The sequence below is a fragment of the Nicotiana tabacum genome, chromosome 21 (genome assembly GCF_000715075.1).
Source record: "Nicotiana tabacum cultivar K326 chromosome 21, ASM71507v2, whole genome shotgun sequence".
In the NCBI taxonomy this organism is placed as follows: Eukaryota; Viridiplantae; Streptophyta; class Magnoliopsida; order Solanales; family Solanaceae; genus Nicotiana; species Nicotiana tabacum.
The window spans coordinates 39,105,694-39,112,817 of NC_134100.1; the positions used below are offsets into that span (position 1 = coordinate 39,105,694).

Sequence of the window (7,124 nt, forward strand, 5' to 3'; positions counted from 1 at the left end):
TACAGAATGGTTGAAAACTACTCAGAGTCATCAAAAGTCCTATTCATATGTGCGTCACAAGGATTTGGAGTTTAAAGATGATGATTGGGTACTGTTGAAGGTTTACCCCATGAAGGGTATAATGTTGTTTGGTAAGAAATGAAAGTTGTGTCCGAGTTATGTAGGACCGTACAAAGTCATTCAGAGGATTGGTCGGGTGGCTTACAAGCTTGAACTACCTCCTGAGATGTCTTTAGTGCACCCGGTGTTCCATGTATCCATGTTGAAGAAGGGGGTTGGAGATCCGTCGCTTATTGTTCCACTTGAGGCTATTGAGGTTAACGAGGAATTGACATATGAAGAAATTCCAGTCACCATTCTTCATAGGCAAGTCCGTATGCTAAGAAATAAAGAAATTTCCTCCGTGAAAATACTATGGCAAAACCAACAGATTGAAGAGGCCACCTGGGGGGACGAGGAAGAGATCAAGAAGAAGTACCCTCATTTGTTTGAATAGTTATCTAATTGATTCTATGAAATTGTTCCCTGTGAATTATGTATCATTTGTACAGTTGATGTTAAGGGTGTTCCTTTTTGGTAATATACTACTCTTGAGGCCACCGTTGGCGTTGTTTTTATGTTATGTATCGTCGTTGGTTCATATATATGTTGTTAGGGTTGGTTTCTGGGATTCTCTGACAGGTGGATAGGCCCAGTTACAGAGGAAACTCTAGAGAAGTTTTTGGAAATTTAAGGATTTAGTCAAAAATTTGGAACTGCTGGTGTGTGGAATAACAGCTGATTCACATTTGTTTCTAATGGAGGATTTTGACCCTCATTCGAGGACGAATGATCTTAAGTGGGGGAGGATGTAAGGCCCTATAAAGTTTTACCTAAAACCCGGGTTTCGTGATGCCAAGCTAGACTTATGTGTTGATGATTGTAGATAAGATCACGGTCAAGTGTGGAGATAAGATCGTATCCAGATTATTCAACGATGAAGGATTCGAGGTCAACATCTATCCTTTCTATACTCTTAGGGAGTTAGGCATCAATAGAGGAAAAATTCAGGAGAGTTACGTAAAGGTCGGATTCAATGGTTCACCAAAGAATGTCGTTGGAGAAATCCATTTGGCATTGCAGATCGCCCCGGTTGAATTTTCAATTTTATTTCAAGTCATGCATGTCTCATCTTCCTACAACATATTGCTAGGAAGACCAAGGATCCACATGGCAGGATAAGTACCTTCCACCTTACATTAGCGCATGAAGTTCGAAGGGTATTGGCAAGAAGTTGTGGTTTGGAGAGTGGAACAACCTTGATTATTTTAAACCTTCAGCTCCCTTCATAGAAGAATTAGATGGAGTCACTTTTCATATGGTAGAAGTTGTGCAAGCAGTAAAGACGGATGGAAACAAGGGGTCTGGTATGATCAAGGAATCACAAGGATTATAGATAGCTATCAGAGAAATGGTGAAATATGGTTATAAGCTAGGTCTGGAATGGGCACAAAATCTAATGGGATAACCGACCAGTTGAAGCAAAAAAAGGTGTCGTCGGTCTGGGTTACGATCATGCACTTGAGAAAACTCGTACTGCCAAAACTGGAAATAGACCATTTGTGCCAGAACAAGTCCCAAGCCTAGGTCAAAGCTCTACACTAAGATGTCATAGAAGAAATAGAGAATCTATTCATAACAATGATCGAGGAATACTGTGGTGAAGTTGATATCAAGACACCGACCATTCGAGATGCTGAACCAGGAGAGATCTTGCAGAACTGGACCGTCTGCCCATCCCTTGTTTAGTGGGAGTCTTTTTAGTGTGGAAGTGTAGTTAATTTCTCTTTATTTGAAAATTACATGATGAATTGAGGATTTAATCAGGCATATACTCTTTTGTCACTTGTCTCTTTTCGAAGGCACTAACCTTCCTTTAATGAAATAACATTTTTATTTTCCTTTAAATTTTCGTAAATATGTTAATTTCTTCTTAAATATGCTCACCTCTCTTTTCAGCAATCAAGCTAATAATAAAAACAGCGTTCTACGATCATGACATGTAACGAAACCATAGAAAAAAGCATGAGTGACGAGCAGGATTTTGAAGAATATGACAAAAGTGTGATGCCCGAAAACCTGCCGCAATAGATCGAGCACCTTATAAGGTCAAAAGAAGCCAAATTTGGAAGAAACAGAAGTGGTAAACTTAGGGGATGAAGAAACAATAAAAGAAACCCGAGTTAGAATACACTTGGAAGCAGAAAAAAATGCGAATTTGTTGAATTGCTTAAATAGTACGTTGATGTGTTCGCTTGGTCATACGACGATATGCTTGAATTACTTATCAATATCGTCGCACATAGGTTATGTAAGGCCCCTTAAAATTTCACCTAAAACCCGATGTTTCGTGATGCCAAGTTAGACTTATGTGCTGATGATTGAAGAGATTCTTCGCGGTGAGCAAGCTCGCCGCGATACAGACTTTTTGGGTTGAACATCGCATTAGAGAGTTGAAGAAACTTTTTGGCAGAGTAGGGCATTTTTGCGGTCCAATATACAGTCGCAGAACTAATATGCGGACCGCAGAGCTGATCTGTGGACCGCAGATCTGCCGTAGAGTGAAGAAGAGAACTGGAAAAATTTGGGATGAAATTTTTGCGGTCAATTATGCAGCCGCATAATCCTTTCGCGGGCCGCATATTCGTCGCAAAAGCCAACATGCAAAATTTCAGAAGGAGGTTCTGCGGTCCATTATCCGACCTGCAAACCTGTTTTGCGGTCCGGTCTACGACCGCAGACCCGACTTCATAGAGTTTAACTTTTTAAAATTTAACCTGATCCCAATTTTATAAAAACAACTTCTTGGGTATTTTGGCTGGTCCTAACTGATATTTAGAGAGAGGGGAGTGGTCTAGAGTGAGAGGGGAAGTTCCTAAGGTTATTATTTACCAATACTTGCTCAAGTCTTGAAGAATTCACAAGAAAAAGTCACAAAGTCTTCATCCAAGAGGTAAGGTTCCATACCCTAGTCTTCAATTTCGAGTTTGGGGTAGAAGATGTGTAAGGGGGAGTGTAATTCTTAGTTGTGGGGGGTGTTATCTAAGCATGCATGTACCAACAAAGTTGTAGGAAGGTTGCTGAGCTAGAAAAAGGTAGATATTGGGTTGGGAATGAAGGAATCCATCATAGGAGGACCTTGAAACCTTAATGCACACCTAGTGTTTGATAAAATGCTTAAATGAGCTGGAACTATGAACCTCTTTTTAATTTGTGTTCAATTTTGCTATATCTCTAAATATATCGGAGTGGCTAAGAATTCCGGAACATCGTAGTAATTTAAAAAGCTCGAGGTGAGGTATGTTGTCTAAACCTCTCTTTTAGAATTGAACCCCACAATGTCCTTGTATGTCCCGAGTTGCTCATTATAAATTGATTATTACGAATAAGCCTTGAATCAAAATATATATATATATATATATATATATATATATATTCAATATGTATTCTAAATGTTCTTGTTATGTTATGTTCTATTTGAAAATGTGCTCGAAGCATGGTTTGCATATCTAAATGTTATAACTTCAAGTCGTGATTCAAATGAATGCTATTATGCCAAATTGTGTAAGATGTCTCAATGTGCTTAACATTGTTATTTTCTCATATGTGGACTTAAAGTCTCGAATAGAAATGCTTTGTTGTTTATGATCCGCGATGATATTTGAAAGTGAAAGATATAAACATGAAATATGAAGTACGGCCAACGTGCCAAGAGTGACATTGGTGCCAATAAAATGAATGTTATATAAAATATAATGAAATGAGTTGTCCATCCTTTAAATAAATAAACACCCTGGTAGTATCGTTAGTCACTGAGGAAGGGTAGGTTGAAATAACCTAACCCCGACACTACACGTGCCGGTGTAGGAGTGAATTGTGATTGTACCTCTTTATTGGGATGAGATTGATGTGATGAGAATATTTCCTTTTATTGGGATAAGATAATTGTTAGAAAAGGGAAATATTGATCCACACGACATTGTGGTGAGATGGCCTAGCCGGTCGGGTCGTGATCGGACGCCATGCCGCATACATGGTGGTGATTGTGCTTGCAATTATGATTGAAACAATGATTGAGATTAAGATAATGGTTGTGATTATGGTTGATGTCTTTATGTGAGACAGCCTAGCTAATCGGGCCATGATTGGACTCCGTGCTAAGATCTCCCTACCTAAAATATGGAAATTTACTTGAAAACTTGTCTTGCTCCTAACTTGATGTTTTGGTATCGTTTTAGGCTCCCATTGATTTTGTGATTATACGTCCTTGTGTTATCATTCGTTCTATTGAGAGGGTGTTTAGTCATTCATAAATATACTATTCCATATGTACTAACGTCTTTTTTACCGGGGGCACTGCATCTTTAATGGATGCAGGTGGTTGCACAGTAGGTGGCTTTGATCATTGATAGCGGTACACCCTCTTCCCAGCTGACTTAGTGAGCCCCACTTCATATCGGGGTCGTATATATTTTGTTCCTTGTGTATTATGTTTGGAGGTATAGCAGGGTCTTGTTGTCGGCACTATCATCGTACTCTTTTGAATCTAATAGAGGCTCCGTAGACATAGTGTGGGTTGTATGTTGGTGTTGGGGAAGTCAAACTAGTAATGTTGTATTTGTATCACACGTTCCACTTCAAACTATGAAAGTGTATGCATTTTCAACTTTATAAATGATGTAACTAATGATAAGGAATCAATGTTGTTCACATGATCTAACCCATTGTCTAATTAATGAAATAGATCTTTCCTTTATTCATGAGTGAGTTCAGGTAGAAGGCGTTGTACAGGCTTGCTCGGCCGGGTTATCTCGGTTGAGCACCGATCGCGCTCCCTGAGGTCGGGGCATGAAAGATTACCAATCAACCCTGCGTTTCTGCTAGTCAAGTAAAAACCGAGGAAGTTTAAACTTGATTTGAATCAAATCAAAGAAAATGTCGTAAGAGTAACAAACTGCCCCATGTGGTTGGCCAACATCATTCCAGTACCAAAGAAAGATGGAAAGATCAGGATATGCGTGGATTATCAGGATCTCAATAAAGCTAGCCCTAAGGACGACATTCCTCTCCCGAACATCCACATACTCCTTGACAATTGTATGAAACATGAGTTGTAGTCATTTATTTATTGTTTCATAGGGTATCACCTCATGAATCAAGACGACATGGAAAAGACAGCATTCACTACACCATGGGGAGTTTACTGCTATTGTGAAATGTCGTTTGATCTCAAGAATACCGGCACAAATTACATGAGGGCTATGCCCACTCTTTTTTCATGACATGATTCATAAACATATTTAGGTATATATGGATTGCACCATCATCAAATCACAAATGAGCGGATCATCCAACCGACTTGCAAAAGTTCTTCAAAATGTTGCGAAGGTACGACCTGAAGCTAAATCTTGCAAAATGCGTATTTGTGGTTCATGCCAGAAAATTACTCGAATTTATCATCAGCAAAAAAGGAATACGAGTTGGATCTCCAATATTAAAGCAATCCAAGACTTGCCTCCTCCAAAGAACAAAAATGATGTGATAAGCTTCCTCGGAAAGCTTAACTACATCAGTCAATTCATAGCACAATCAACTGTGTTCTGTGAACCCATTGTCAAGCTACTAAACAAGGATGTTTCTACAAAATATAATGCAATGCATAGAATAACACAAAATCTCACACACACATGGCACATAACTGACTGACGATCGGATTCATCAAGACACTCTAGTCAAAGCAGTGAAGAATAGTTAAAATCAAACAATTTAAGGTACTTATACAAGAGTAAAATACTGAGTCTAAGCGTCACACTAAAGCACTCACACTATTATCAAAGTATAATAGAGTTAAGAGATATTGCCTTCCATCTAAACCATAGTACAATGCTTCCTACTCTTAAAAAATAAAAACTAACTACACCTAGTTCAAATAAAACCCGTGGAAAAGAACCGCGTCACAAAGAAATATTAAGAGGGACTTGTTACACTACCTAACAAAAGAAAATCTTTTTGTCTTTTTCTTTCGACTTTAATCCCTCAAGAAACGTGTCGAATAATATCCATCGTAGGGAAAGATAAAATTTTAAAATACATACATTCAATTTTTATGTTTTATCCAATTATTTTCTATCTCTAACTACTACAACTAAAAAAAAGAAAACTAATATACATACATACAAATATCCCCCACCCCACACTTTAAGTTTTGGCATGTCCCTATGACGCACAATTAAAAAGCATAAAGTAAAGGAAACTTCCTTGAACATCTAGTCGGGGTCTGAATCGAAGTCGGGCTTCATTTGGAGTCCGGCCACTGATTTGCTTCTTTAGATACTTATCATGAATTGTAACTATCTCATTTGGAGTCTTCTTCTTCAACGGGCCTCCAGCTGCATTGCTCAGTGTTCTACGCGAGGCCGGTGTCAATCCATCCTAAAAGTCCTGGCAGAAGTTATGTTTCTGGCAGAAGTTATGTCAATCCATCCTAAAAGTCCTTAAACCTCTCCAATGCTTCAAAAACTGTTTTCGTATCTTTCTGGCAGAAGTTATGGATTTCTCTTCTAAACTTGCTAGTCTTAGCTGTGGAGAAATATTTATCAAGGAATTTTCTGGTCATCTCCTCCCATGTTCTAATCGAACCCATGGGTAAGCTTCAAAGCCATTGTTTTGCATCATCTTTAAGAGAAAGGGGGAATGCCCTTAAATACAGTGCATCTTTTGACACACCATTGTATTGAAAGGTGTTCATAATCTCCTCGAAGTCCATTAGATGTGTGTTTGATCTTCATTTGGCTTCCCTCTGCAGACACAACAATTTTGAAGGGTTTGAAGCAACCCTTGCTTCAACTCAAAATTGGTAGCTGCAATTGGAGGTGGTCTAAAACTTGATAAGCCTTGATTGTAGACTAGTCTCGCATAATCGCCCAGTGGTCTCCCAGGCATGGGAGCTATATTTCTGAACTGGTCTGCAGCCAAGGGTTGATTTTGCGCAATTCTCCGACCCTTCTCATGCAACCAAATCTACATTACCATCACCGTTTCCGGCCATAGTTTCTTTGGTTGAGGATTGCCCAACCTTTTATGAT

General features: G+C 38.9%; 1 non-coding gene across 1 annotated transcript; it reads left to right on the top strand.

Moving 5' to 3' along the window:
• The first annotated feature begins 6,505 nt into the window (after positions 1 to 6,505).
• Positions 6,506 to 6,607, top strand: LOC142175569 (small nucleolar RNA R71). Its single transcript, XR_012704679.1, has one exon. It is a non-coding gene; the product is annotated as a small nucleolar RNA R71 (small nucleolar RNA).
• Positions 6,608 to 7,124: the final 517 nt, after the last annotated feature.